At 30.0% G+C, this 15,824-nt stretch overlaps 1 protein-coding gene across 1 annotated transcript in view; it reads left to right on the top strand.

Annotated features, from left to right (window-relative positions):
* dsx-c73A (doublesex cognate 73A) overlaps positions 1–15,824 on the top strand; it is a 249,029-nt gene that overhangs the window by 182,454 nt on the left and 50,751 nt on the right. The gene's annotated exons all lie outside the window — the stretch shown is intronic.

Here is a 15,824-nt window from a genome sequence, read left to right as displayed (position 1 = left end):
ATAAAATGGGTATCTATACATAAAAGAAATTAAGTAAAACAAGTATGTACGGCCGTAAGTTCGGCCAGGCCGTATTTTATGTACCCTCCACCATGGATTGCGTAGAAACTTCTATGAAAGACTGTCATCCACAATCGAATTACTTGGGTTGTGGTATCTTAAAACTTCTTAACATCGTTTTCTAAATTGTGAGTTAGTCCATACGTGGTATATATCAAAGTTATGTATAGGTAAGTCTACAAATAATTACGAATCGATATGGACTTTTGCACGATACGTAGACAGCCAGAATTTAAATATGGGGGTCGTTTATATGGGGGATATATACAATTATGAACTTGATATGGACCAATTTTTGTGTGATTGAGGATCGATTTATCTGAGGGCTATATATAACTATAGACCGATATGGACCTAGTTAGGCATGGTTGTTAACGGCCATATACTAGCACAATGTACCAAATTTCAACTGACTCGGATGAAATTTGCTCCTCCAAGAGGCTCAAAAACCAAATCTCGGGATCGGTTTATATGGGGGCTATATATGATTATGGATTGATAAGGACCACTTTTGGCATGGTTGTCAAATATCATATACTACCACCACGTACCAAATTTCAACCAGATCGGATGAATTTTGCTTCTCCAAAAGGCACCGGAGGTCAAATCTGGAGATCGGTTTATATGTTAGCTATATATAATTATGGACTGATATGAACCAATTCCTGCATGGTTGTTGGATACCATATACTAACATCACGTACACAATTTCAACCTAATCGGATGAATTTTGCTCTTCCAAGGGGCTCCCGAGGTCAAATCTGGGGATCGGTTTATATGGGGCCTATATATAATTATGGACCGATTAAGACCAATTTTTGCATGGATGTTTGAGGCCATATATTAACACCACGTACCAAATTTCAACTGAATCAGATGAATTTTGGTCTTCCAAGAGGTTCCGGAGTTCAAATCTGGTCGGTTTATATGGGGGCTATATATAATTATGGACGGATGTGGACCAGTTTTTGTATGGTCATTAGACATCATATACTAACACCATGTATCAAATTTCAGCCGGATCGGATAAAATTTGCATCTCTTAGAGGCTCCGCAAGCCAAATTTGGGGGTCCGTTTATATGGGGGCTATATATAATTATGGACCGATATGGACCAATTTTTGCATGGTTGTTAGAGCCTATATACTAACACCATGTACCAAATTTCACGCGGATCGAATGAAATTTGCTCCTTTTAGAGGAGCCGCAAGCCAAATTTGGGGGTCCGTTTATATGGGGGCTATACGTAAAAGTGGACCGATATGGCTCATTTGCAATACCATCCGACCTACATCAATAACAACTACTTGTGCCACGTTTCAAGTCGATTGCTTGTTTCGTTGGGAAGTTAGCGTGATTTCAACAGACGGACGAACGGACGGACATGCTCAGATCGGATGAAATTTGCTCCTTTTAGAGGAGCCGCAAGCCAAATTTGGGGGTCCGCTTATATGGGGGCTATACGTAAAAGTGAACCGATATGGCTCATTTGCAATACCATCCGACCTACATCAATAACAACTACTTGTGCCAAGTTTCAAGTCGATTGCTTGTTTCGTTCGGAAGTTAGCGTGATTTCAACAGACGGACGAACGGACGGACATGCTCAGATCGACTCAGAATTTCACCACGACCCAGAATATATATAGTTTATGAGGTCTTAGAGCAATATTTCGATGTGTTACAAACGGAATGACAAATGGTGGAGGGTATAAAAATTGAAAATCATGTCCTAAAAAATTGAGAAACATTTTCTCAATATTATAGAAATTGTGCTTAAGTTCGATGAGTTTTTACTTGGATCCAAAGTTTTTGACCTTCCCTTAATGATCGTGGTATTGATTCCGAGCCAAGGATGCGGTTTCCTTAATTAAAATAAAATTTAAATTAGTATACCGATGTCATTTATTGAAACTTCATTCTCTTTTTGCGATATATTAATAAAGCTATTCACGGACAAATAAATGCCAGTTTTAAAACCTCAAATTATAACAAATATTTTAAAGTAACAAAAGTTTTCTTAATTCCAAAAGAACTTTAAACCAAAAATATACAGTAGTAAGTTCGGCCGGGCCTTCCGAAAAAAGGTATATGATAGTCGGCTTTTGCCGAAATAAATCTGATTTGAAATTGGCAAAGGAAAAAAGAGAAATGTTTGTACAGATTTATTTCGGCAAAAACCGACTATCATAGACCTTTTTTCGGAAGGTTCAAGTGTGGTTCACTTTGGGTTTGGTGAACTACCAGAATTTGTTCTGATAATTGATTGATAGTTTTGCTACAAGTAGAGGATGCGTCACAGTCTATAGGGCTTTGCCCAAATAAATTTGACAAACATTATTTTCCTCTGTTGGTTAAGCCACTCCAGAGATGGTCTGTATCAAACTTTTTTAGGTTTGCGACTGTCGCAAAGTTGTAAACGTCGTAAACGTCACATACGCGTCGTAAATGTAGAAAAAGTAACAAAAGTCGCCAACTGAAAATACTTTAGTCGCGTCGGCTAGGCAGCGAATTCGATGATATCCAAGACGATGGTAGGTGCGAAGAAGTTTCAATTCTTAGGAATGTTCACAATTTTCGGTTTTAGTCCCCACATTTTCCCTATTGCTTTTTGCACGAGTACAAGGTAACCGTGGATTTCCTCGTCCTTTCTTAGCTTTAAGTTCAGTCTCCTGTCCAATATAACTCCAAGGTATTTTACACACTCACTAACGGGAATTTCGATACCACCTAAGAAAATAGGCTTGACCATGGGAAAACTTTCACAAATTTCTGCAGAAACTCACAGCAAATGCTGTCAAACTAAATTAAAAAATGTTCAGGATTTCTTCTATTCAAAATTTTTTCTACAGTAGGTTTACGACTTTTTCGACATACGTATTATACCGTCGCAAAAGTCACAGTTTGTGACAGGCCAACCCTGAGCCACTCTTGTAGTTTAGTCAACGCAATGGTTTTTAAGCTGAGATCAAAATAACAAAAACAAAATTTATTTCTATAGAAAAGTTTGTCAAAATTTTATTTCTATAGAAAATTTTTATTTCTATAGAAAATTTTGTCAAAATTTTATTCGTTATTTCTAGTTTGCCAAAATGTCAATTCTATAGGCAATTTTGTAAACATTTTATTTCTATATTTCTTTAGAAAAATGTTGAAAGATGAATATTTTGTAAAATCTACCAAAACATCAAGAATTCTACCAATCTACCAAACAGTAAAAAATTTACCTTTTTCCAGCCAAGTCTGACAAAAAAAACTACGATATCTAGGAGCCCAAATCGGGATATCTCTTTATATGGGGGCTATATCAAAACCAGGATCGATATAGCCCATCTTCGAACTTGACAAAAAACGAATCTGTGCCAAATATCAGAAAGATAGCGGCATTATTGAAGTCTGTAGCATGACTAGAACAGACAGACGGGCATGGTTGCCAAATATATTATATTGTTTGGGTCAAAGTGATTCCAAAGATATTATATGTTCATATAATAAGTTTGTTCTTCACATAAAAGGAACATTATAATTGTTTGTAGAGCTTATATGGCTTGAGGTCATATTGTTATAAAAACAAATAAAATCTTGGGCTTTAGAGTGTTTATTGTTTAATCTTTCTAATATTTCGAACACCATCCTTGGAAATTATTATTATTATTATTACTATTTTTTTGACAGGAGATATGACTAGCTCGCCACTGCATTTGAGTTTACATTATATCGTTTCGGCAGTATCTAAAAATGCAGGTGATTCCTTCAAAATATGTTTGAGACATAAGATAGAAAAGCAATTTAGTTTTGAGGGTTTACATATGAAATAGTTTTGATTTGGATATTTTGTTCTTTTGGGGGTTTCCCCCATAAAGCAAAACCTGTACATCGAATGTAGATCAACTCAACATTTTAACGCTTTTGTATTTTCAATAATATTCAATTCAAATTTTATTCAAATTACAATGAAGCAACTGGAAAAAAAACACACACACACAAAATTATAACAATCATTAAAAACAATTTCCTACTCCATGGCATCATTAATGTGGCGACCGTCATTATTGAACGAATAGATAGAAAAGCTTTCTCTTTAAAATGTATTAAATTGTTGCCATCACCACTACATTTCAACCTCATTGTTTGTTTATTATTTCAATCGTTTTAAATGACCAGAATTGGCTTGTGTCCCATATGATACAATATCGGTATCACCGCAAATTTCATTCATTGCCATTGTGGCCAATAATTTACATATTGAACGGGAATTTGATTCGACCTGACTCGTATATAAAGGGGGGAATTGAATTCAATGGCATTACTATGGTCTACTGGGTGAAAATGTGTGATGGAGTAAATTAATCGAGTTTATTGCATCAGCATCAACACATGTCAATTTCTTCACAACAAGGATAAGAAGATTACAATAGTGTTTTTCTTTGAGCAAATAATAAAGCAAGTGCCACCACATGAACTTTAATTGAAAATTAATTAAATTTTCTTCGCAAATGGGCAATATAGTACAAATGTTACCGCAAATTAAGTGTTAACAATTGCCATTTAGATTAATTAAACAGTAGGAATGTAATATCGAAAATCATCTTGAAAAACTAATTGAAGCACGAACTAGATTTAATTGAACCAATTAAGTTCTTAATAAAAAAAAATCTTTGCTAGAATTAAATTAATATTATGGCCATCAACAATTTAATATGAACAGACAAACAAAAGGTGAATTTGATTTGATCACCGTTAAAACGAATGATAAAATTAAGGATAGGCAATATACATAATATTAAGGACAAATTTCTTTCAAATAAAGAATTAAAAGAACTAACTAAAAGAAAGTTCATAATCCTTTCTCTAAGAATTGTTTTCTTTAAAGTATAGAATTCGAATCTTTGAAATTTGCGTTCCTCTGTTAAAATTGTATGTCTTTGGAGTAAAGCAAAAATATTTTTGATTTAAAGTAATAATGTGTAAATTAACTGCAATATCAGCTTTAGATAAAATATAAAGTCTAACACTATAATAATGCAATACTTATTTTGAGAAATTTTCATAACATATAGTGTCTTTTCTACTCCAAGGTAAGACTGAATTTGGAAATGTACGTTGCCATTAACACGTTTTCAAAGTATGATGACACAAAGACAAAATCTTTGGAAATTTAAGATTTTGACAAAATTTTCTATAGAAATAAAATTTTGATAAAATTTTCTATAGAAATAAAATTTTGATAAAATTTTCTATAGAAATAAAATTTTGATAAAATTTTCTATAGGAATAAAATTTTGACAAAAATTTCTATGGAAATAAAATTTTGACAAAATTTTCTATAGAAATAAAATTTTGACAAAATTTTCTATAGAAATAAAATTTTGACAAAATTTTCTATGGAAATAAAATTTTGACAAAATTTTCTATTGAAATAAAATTTTGACAAAATGTTCTATGGAAATAAAATTTTGACAAAATTTTCTATAGAAATAAAATTTTGACAAAATTTTCTATAGAAATAAAATTTTGACAAAATTTTCCATAAAATGGAAATGTATGTTGCCATTAACACGTTTTCAAAGGTCTCTGATGACACAAAGACAAAATCTTTGGAAATTTAAGATTTTGACAAAATTTTCTATAGAAATACAAGTTTGACAAAAGTTTCTATAGAAATAAAATGTTGACAAAATTTTCTATGGAAATAAAATTTTGACAACATTTTCTATAGAAATAAAATGTGGACAAAATTTTCTATGGAAATAAAATTTTGACAAAATTTTCTATAGAAATAAAATTTTGACAAAATTTTCTACAGAAATAAAATTTTGGCAAAATTTTCTATAGAAATAAAATTTTGACAAAATTTTCTATAGAAATAAAATTTTGACAAAATTTTCTATAGAAATAAAATTTTGACAAAATTTTCTATAGAAATAAAATTTTGACAAAATTTTCTTTAGAAATAAAATGTTGATAAAAAGTTTCTATGGAAATAAAATTTTGACAACAATTTCTATAGAAATAAAATTTTGACAAAATTTTCTATAGAAATAAAATGTTGATAAAAATTTTCCATAAAATGGATATGTATGTTGCCATTAACACGTTTTCAAAGGTCTCTGATGACACAAAGACAAAATCTTTGGAAATTTAAGATTTTGACAAAATTTTCTTTAGAAAAAAAATTTTGACAAAATTTTCTACAGAAATAAGATTTTGGCAAAATTTTCTATAGAAATAAAATTTTGACAAAATTTTCTATAGAAATAAAATTTTGACAAAATTTTCTATAGAAATAAAATTTTGACAAAATTTTCTATAGAAATTAAAAATTTGACAAAATTTTCTAAAGAAATTAAATTTTCACAAAATTTTCTATAGAAATAAAATTTTGGCAAAATTTTCTATAGAAATAAAATTTTAACAAAATTTTCTATGGAAATAAAATTTTGATAAAATTTTCTATAGAAATAAAATGTTGACAAAATTTTCTATAGAAATAAAATGTTGATAAAATTTTCCATAAAATGGAAATATATGTTGCCATTAACACGTTTTCAAAGGTCTCTGATGACACAAAGACAAAATCTTTGGAAATTTAAGATTTTGACAAAATTTTCTTTAGAAATATAATTTTGACAAAATTTTCTATAGAAATAAAATTTTGACAAAAGTTTCTATAGAAATAAAATGTTGACAAAATTTTCTATGGAAATAAAATTTTGACAACATTTTCTATAGAAATAAAATGTGGACAAAATTTTCTACAGAAATAAAATTTTGACTAAATTTTCTATAAAAATAAAATTTTGACAAAATTTTCTATAGAAATAAAATGTTGACAAAGTTTTCTATAGAAATAAAATTTTGACAAAATTTTCTATAGAAATCAAATTTTGACAAAATTTTCTATAGAAATAAAATTTTGACAAAATTTTCTATAGAAATAATATTTTGACAAAAGTTTCTATAGAAATAAAATTTTGACAAATTTTTCTATAGAAATAAAATTTTGACAAAATTTTCTATAGAAATACTATTTTGATAACATTTTCTATAGAAATAAAATTTTGACAAAATTCTCTATAGAAAAAAACTTGACAAAATTTTCTATAGAAATAAAATGTTGGCAAAATTTTCTATAGAAATACAATTTTTACAAAATTTTCTATAGAAATAAAATTTTGACAAAATTTTCCATAGAAATAAAATTTTGACAACTATAGAAATAAAATTTTGACAAAATTTTCTATAGAAATAAAATTTTGACAAAATTTTCTATAGAAATAAAATTTTGACAAAATTTTCTATAGAAATAAAATTTTGACAAAATTTTCTATAGAAATAAAATTTTGACAAAATTTTCCATAAAATGGAAATGTATGTTGCCATTAACACGTTTTCAAAGGTCTCTGATGACACAAAGACAAAATCTTTGGAAATTTAAGATTTTGACAAAATTTTCTTTAGAAATATAATTTTGACAAAATTTTCTATAGAAATAAAATTTTGACAAAAGTTTCTATAGAAATAAAATGTTGACAAAAATTTTTTATGGAAATAAAATTTTGACAAAATTTTCTATAGAAATAAAATTTTGATAAAATTTTTTATAGAAATAAAATTTTGACAAAATTTTCTATAGAAATAAAATTTTGACAAAATTTTCCATAAAATGGAAATGTATGTTGCCATTAACACGTTTTCAAAGGTCTCTGATGACACAAAGACAAAATCTTTGGAAATTTAAGATTTTGACAAAATTTTCTTTAGAAATATAATTTTGACAAAATTTTCTATAGAAATAAAATTTTGACAAAATTTTCTATAGAAATAAAATTTTGACAAAATTTTCTATAGAAATTAAAAATTTGACAAAATTTTCTATAGAAATTAAATTTTGACAAAATTTTCTATAGAAATAAAATTTTGATAAAATTTGCTATAGAAATAAAATGTTGACAAAATTTTCTGTAGAAATAAAATGTTGATAAAATTTTCCATAAAATGGAAATGTATGTTGCCATTAACACGTTTTCAAAGGTCCCTGATGACACAAAGACAAAATCTTTGGAAATTTAAGATTTTGACAAAATTTTCTTTAGAAATATAATTTTGACAAAATTTTCTATAGAAATAAAATTTTGACAAAAGTTTCTATAGAAATAAAATGTTGACAAAAATTTTTTATGGAAATAAAATTTTGACAACATTTTTCTATAGAAATAAAATGTTGACAAAATTTTCTATAGAAATAAAATTTTGACAAAATTTTCTATAGAAATAAAATTTTGACAAAATTTTCGATAGAAATAAAATGTTGAGAAAATTTTCTACAGAAATAACATTTTGACAAAATTTTCTATAAAAATAAAATTTTGACAAATTTTTCTATAGAAATAAAATTTTCTGTAGAAATAAAATTTTGACAACATTTTCTATAAGAATAAAATTTTGACAAAATTTTCTATAAGAATAAAATTTTGACAAAATTTTCTATAGAAATACAATTTTGCAAACTTTTCTATAGAAATAAAATTTTGACAAAATTTTCTATAGAAATAAAATTTTGACAAAATTTTCTATAGAATTAAAATTTTGACAAAATTCTCTATAAAAAGGGCTCAGAACCATCGCATGCAGCAGGTCAACCAAGAATAGCTTAAAGACGAATTTAAGTTCGCCTGGGCCGAATTTTAAATACCACCCACTATGAATCAAATAATATAATTGTTTCCTTTTAAAATACTTAACACATATGGGGGCTATACCAAAACATGGACCCATCCACACTATATTCGCTACACATTATTTTCATTTCATTAATCACTAACCATTTATTTAATTTCATTTTCATATTATACATATAGAGCAATAGGTCTAACTCTAAAACATAAAAGATAAATATACATAGGCAATTTTCACAAAATTTTCTATATAGAAATAAATTTTGACAAAATTTTCTATAGAAATAAAATTTTGACAAAATTCTCTACAGAAATAAAATGTTGACAAAATTTTCAATAGAAATGAAATTTTAACAAAATTTACTACATTTTGACAAAATCTTTTATAGAAATAAAATTTTGACAAAATTGTCTATAGAAATAGAATTTTGACAAAATTTCCTATAGAAATAAAATTTTGCTAAAAAAGATTAAACCGCTTTCTAAAAAATCCTTAAATTTATGGAAATTCCCCACCATGTCCCCAAGTCCCCAACTCAGAAATTTCATCTCCATTCACGAAAAAATATCCCCAATTTGGGGAAAAATTCCCAATACTGGCAATACTGCATACAAACTTACTTTATTTTTCATTCAAAAAAAAAAAAAGAAAAAACTAAGCAAATCGAGTATGGAGCAAGGGTAACCCACGTATCAATTTACACATTAGCAACATCGTTAAGTCAAAGTGGTTGGAAGCTCTATACCATTTCCCTGCCACCACAATCATTGTCAATAGATAGCGGTGATGTGCATTTACAGTTACCGCAGCGGATGGTATTCTTCTAAAGAAGCAGCTCCTCCATCAAGCTTAATGTGAACTTTAACCTATGAATGTGGCACAGTCATCATATTAACTCACAAGTAACTCTTCACCAAAAACCAACCAACGAAGAGGAACGTCACTTAAATATGCAATTCGTGATGTTTTCTCCGCGAAAATGTGACATTAGAGAAGTTATTTCAATGTGGTTTTTTTCGTCTCCCACTCATTGGATGCCTGGGGTATTGTTAATGTGAAACACTTTATGGGGAGAAACTACTGAATACAGCATCCATTTCCCTTCAATGAAAAGTGAATGATGCACTTAGTAAGATGGGCCCATCGTCCCACTCTTTGGATCTCTAAGATTTGAAATTAATGATGATTGTGATGCGCTGCTACTGCTGAAAATAATTCGTGTTTAACACACATTTGTCTTCGACACAAGGAAAAATAAAAATTTCATTGTGAAGGGGGGGAGTGTTACACAGCGGCGAATAATTGATAAAAACACACACGAATCAAGATGCCTTGGGAAATATTGAATTAAAACAAATTTAAGGAAATTGATATAATTTGGACTAAATTACAACAAGTACATATATACGATCGAAAGTTGGGCCAGGCCGAATCTTATGTACACTCAAAAAAAATTGTTTACTTTGATCCAAAGGTTTTGACCTTCCCTTAAGGATTTTGGTATTAATTCCGAGCCAAAGATATGGGTTCTTTAAAATAAGGAAATTTTTTTGCGACCTATCGGGCTTTAAATCTAGGATCTATAAAATTAAAATTAGGATACAGATCTAATTTATCCAATTTTCATTATATTTTTCCGGTATATTAATAAAAATATTCAAGTTCTAATTTATCCAATTTGCATTATATTTTTCCGGTATATTAATAAAAATATTCACGTACAAATAAATGCCAGTTAAAAATCCAAATTATGACGGATACTTCGAAGTAATAAATATTTTCTAATATTTTATTCCAAATAAAACTTTAAACCAAAGATGCTAAATCCTCAAAATAAGTCTTAGCCTATATTTGAAGAGTTTTTATTTTAAATCTAAAGTCTCAATATTTCAGTTAATTTAAGGACACTTTCTTTAAATCAAAAAAGTGGTTTTTACTTTAAGGAAAATTAACCTTAGTTCAAAGACATGTGCTGAACCGGAGGGACGCGAATATACAAAATTTGTGTCCTAAATTTAATGAAAAAAAATTGAAGCAAAGATTATAAGCTTTATTTTAATTAAAATTGCATTATTTTAAAGGAATTTGTCCTTAATAAATTTCGCATCCTAAAATTTAAGTTGCGTAATCTTTAGTATCACGCAAAAATATTTTTTTCAGTGTAGAAGTAAATGCGAAAGTTTTAAACAAATAGTCTTTCTTTTTTAACAAAATCTGAAAGGCGCAGCAAAGCGGGCCGAGTTCGGCTGTTCTCTATGAAAATCAAATTTTATTGAAATTACACTGAAAAAAATATTGTCGTGAGGTCAAAGATTTCATATCTTTAAAATACGAATGCAAATTTTGCTTAGCATAGAAGACGCATTTCTCTAGTATAAAGTTTTTTTCCTTGACCAAAAGTCGATAAACTTTTCAATGAAGTCGTATTGTCCTTATAATTAAGTGATTTCACTTAAAAATGGGTATCATAACATGAAAGAAAAAATGTTTGAGCTAAGGTCAACTTGACTTTAATAATTCAGAAAAATTCTTTAAATTTAATGAAATTGTCTTTAAATTTGTTGTCTTTTTGCATCTTGACTACAAAGCAAAAAATCGTTCAAATATAGGACATGGTTTTCAACACTTTATTTTAAAGACGTTTTTTACTTGAAACACAGCATATTTTCTACTGAAAGTCGAGTCTTAATTTGGAAAATAAAGTTGTCGTTATTTCGTTTTTAAAGGACTTTGATAGCATATGAAGAAAAAAAAGCTGAAAAAGCGAAACATTAAAATTTGCTTCCTAGAAGCAAGTACACAAAACCCGAATTTAAAAGAGAATTGTGTCTTAAAAGTATCCTTACTTGTATTCTCCGCTTCTTTGGCTCGGGATCAATACCAAAATTTTTAAAGCAAAGACAAAATATTTGGAACCGGGTATGCTTTTTTTCCGTGTATCTATGGAAGTAAAATATAACTGAAATTTTGTATGGACATTAAATTGCGACATAACTTCAATGTATATAACATTAATCCTAATTGTATATATAGAAAAAAATTATTTTTGTACTCACTCAAACATTTTCCGAAACTAAACAATTTTCAAATTAAATTACCTGAAAAGATAGAAACAGACACAGGAATGCATTAAATAATAGACAAATATCGAGGATTTTCCAAAAAGATTTCAAAGAAAATTTATTTTTTTTTTTGGCAAAAGCTATGCATTTAATAATGAAAAGCAATTTCAGGCAAATGGCTACCACGACCACGTAATAAATTTCTAAAGACATTTTGCATAACCAAAATCGCAAAGTGGCTGACACCTATGTCCTAGCCCATAAGCCACCCCGAACACTTTCACTTTGAGAATGAAAAGGCTTCTCAACAATAACTCTTGGGTTACGGCAATTAGCCTCGGTGGCTAAGGCAACAAGTACAAAATGATTTTTCTATCATTTTTGTAGTAAATTTCAATGCATTGTTGAAGCGTGTATGTTTTCATTTTTATTAAAATCATAGTTTCTATTTGCCAATGCATAGTGGTTCCAAAACTCTTTCCTCTTTTTTTGGAAATAATTCTGCAACATTTGGACGAATGGCCCCTGAAGCCAGACTTTTACTTTGATTTAATTCAATTTTTTGCACAAGTTGTAAAGAGTCGTCAATTTGGTTGAAATCGGTTTCAGATTTAGATATAGCTTCCATATATATCATTCGCCTGACTTATACACAGAAAAAAATTTCACGAAATTTTTTCCAATTAAAGTCTTAATTGAGATTGAAAAAATATTCAATTAAAAATTTAATTCATTCAACAATTTTTTTAATTCAAACAAAAATCAATCGCAAAAATTAAAAGTGGCATTTAATGTTTTAATTGGATCAATTACTTTTTTAATTGACTTTCAATTAATGTTTGAATTGATACTATCATTTCTGTGATCGAAGACATTTCAATTGGATCAATTAATATCGTGATTGATTAAGAAGAAAAAAATTTTTTTTGTGTACTCGCATGGCCAACGGCAACGAAAGTTTCACACCAGAGAACGGCTACGATCTACCCCAACCGACCAGTGTATTTAGTAAACACCAATATTTGCAATATTAAAACACCAATTGGTAAAAATAAAAAAAATTTAACCACCAATATCCAATGCAACCGACGACTGTCGGTGTTTGTTAGCATGAGTGTTGGTCTCTCGAAAACACCGTAGTAAAGCAATCACACAAAATGGTTACCCATATCTCAGCAGTTTGGTATTCTCTTATTTGGTACTCTCACAATTTTCTTAAGCTAATGCCAACTGCTGGTAATTGTTGTTGAGTGCAATCACACTCGTTTTTTGTTTACCGAGAGTTGTTACGATGTCGATTGGTATAAGATTGCCAGACACTGCATACGAACATTGTTATATACTAGTGGTGTTTTTATTCTCGCATTTGTATCAATGTAAAAGATCGCATGGTAATTGGTGTCTTACTGCCACCGACATTTTGCAACCACCGGTTGCAGTTCTCTGCAGTGTTACCGTTGGAAATTTTGAAAAAGTCGCATACTTAAAAAAAGGTCGCACAAAAAAGTAGCATAATGATAAAAAGTCGCATACATTTGTGAAGTATTTTTATTACAAAAAATCTTCTATAAATCAACACAAAAACAATAAAGGAACACTCCCTCTAACATCAAGAGATATTTTAGCAACTTATTGTATCATAAAATCCAGTAAAACGTAAACTTGCAATAAATAAAAAATTGACTTTTTTCTCGTTCCTAAAATTAGCAGAAAGGTACAAAAACGCCATCAAGTGCCAATTTACCATCAGCCAATTAAAAGCATTTAAATCAATTAAAAAAACAAAAATATTTATTTTTATACCCGCCACCATAGGATGAGGGTATATTAACTTTGTCATTCCGTTTGTAACACATCGAAATATTGCTCTAGGACCCCATAAAGTATATATATTCCGGGTCGTGGTGAAATTCTGAGTCGATCTGAGTATGTCCGCCCGTCCGCCCGTCCGTCCGTCTGTTGAACTTGGTACAAGTAGTTGTTATTGATGTAGGTCGGATGGTATTGCAAATGGACCATATCGGTCCACTTTTACGTATAGCCCCCATATAAACGGACCCCCAAATTTGGCTTGCGATTGCTCTAAGAGAAGGAAATTTCATCCGATCCGGCTGAAATTTGGTGCATGGTGTTAGTATATGGTCTCTAACAACCATGCAAAAGTTGGTCCATATCAGTCCATAATTATATATAGCCCCCATATAAACCGATCCCCCGATTTGGCTTGCGAAGCCTCTAAGAGAACCAAATTTCATCCGATCCGGCTGAAATTTGGTACATGGTGTTAGTATATGGTCTTTAACAACCATGCAAAAATTGGTTCATATCGGTCCATAACTACATATAGCCCCCATATAAACCGATCCCCCGATTTGACTTGCGGAGCCTCTAAGAGAACTAAATTTCATCCGATCCGGCTGAAATTTGGTACATGGTGTTGGTATATGTTCTCTAATGACCATGCAAAAATTGGTCCACATCGGCCCATAATTATATATAGCCCCCATATAAACCGATCCCCAGATTTGGCTGGCGGAACCTCTAAGAGAAGCAAATTTCATCCGATCCGGCTGAATTTTGGTACATGGTGTTATATATAGCCCCCATATAAACCGATCCCCAGATTTGACCTTCGGAGCCATTTGGAAGAGCAAAATTCATCCGATTCGGTTGAAATTTGGTACGTGGTGGTAGTATATGATATTTAACAACCATGCCAAAAGTGGCCCATATCAGTCCATAATCATATATAGCCCCCATATAAACCGATCCCGAGATTGGGTTTTGGAGCCACTTGGAGGAGCAAATTTCATCCGAGTCAGTTGAAATTTGGTACATTGTGCTAGTATATGGCCGTTAAAACCATGCCTAACTAGGTCCATATCGGTCTATAGTTATATATAGCCCTCAGATAAATAGATCCCCAATCACACAAAAATTGGTCTATATCAAGTTCATAATTGTAACATATATAGCCCACATATAAGCGACCCCCATATTTCAATTCTGGCTCTCTACGTACCGTGCAAAAGTCCATATCGATTCGTAATTATTTGTAGACTGGCCTATACATACCTTTTTTTCCAATATATACCACGTATGGACTAATTCACAATTTAGAAAACGATGTTAAGAAGTTTTAAGATACCACAACCCAATTAATTCGATTGTGGATGACAGTCTTTCGTAGAAGTTTCTACGCAATCCATGGTGGAGGGTACATAAGATTCGGCCTGGCCGAATTTACGGTCGTATATACTTGTTAACTTTTATCTTAAATCAGTATTTGAAAAAAAAAAATAGATAGAGGATTCCGGTATGCGCTTAAAAGAAATGCTTCTGGAACATCTTTCGATTTTTGTTTGTGCTGAAAAGTAAAATTTAGCATCAGTTTAACAGTGGACGTTTTTTTCTTCTTAGAATTTCATCGTGATCAAGTCTAATAAATGGAATAGCAAACTATAAATGTACCCTCCTTACTATGGTGGAGAGAGTATGAAAATATGATTAAAAACCTTTCAATTCAATCATTGATTGGTATGCATACATAGAGTAACAATTTCAATAGCAATGGCTTTGGAAGCTTAGCTGGAAAATTGAAAATGAAAATTGAGAGGCCATCATCATTGTGCGCCACTGAACCAGTTAGAGTGGCAAAAAAGTAATAAACTGACATAACAATAACTTTTATAAAAATAATGAAAAACAGAAAAATCGAAAATATCAGAGTTCATATTAAAACTCAATCGCCTTTAATATAAGAGGCTGGGAGCGAAATGAAAACATTGAATACACACTGAAAAAATATTTTTGACCTAATATGAAAGATTATGGCACTTAAATTTTAGGGCACGAAGAAAATTTCTTTAAATAAAAGAATTTATAATTAAAAGAAAGTTCATAATGTTTGCTTTAAAAATTTACTTCTTTCAATTTAAATTTAGAACATAAATCGTTGAAACTTGCATCCCTCCGTTTAAGTCATATGTCTTTAAAATAAGGCACATTTTCTCTAAAATGAAG

The sequence above is a fragment of the Haematobia irritans genome, chromosome 4 (assembly GCF_050003625.1).
Source record: "Haematobia irritans isolate KBUSLIRL chromosome 4, ASM5000362v1, whole genome shotgun sequence".
In the NCBI taxonomy this organism is placed as follows: domain Eukaryota; kingdom Metazoa; phylum Arthropoda; class Insecta; order Diptera; family Muscidae; genus Haematobia; species Haematobia irritans.
The sequence above is the reverse complement of the archived record's forward strand: the minus strand, read 5'-3'. Positions and strand labels throughout refer to the sequence as shown.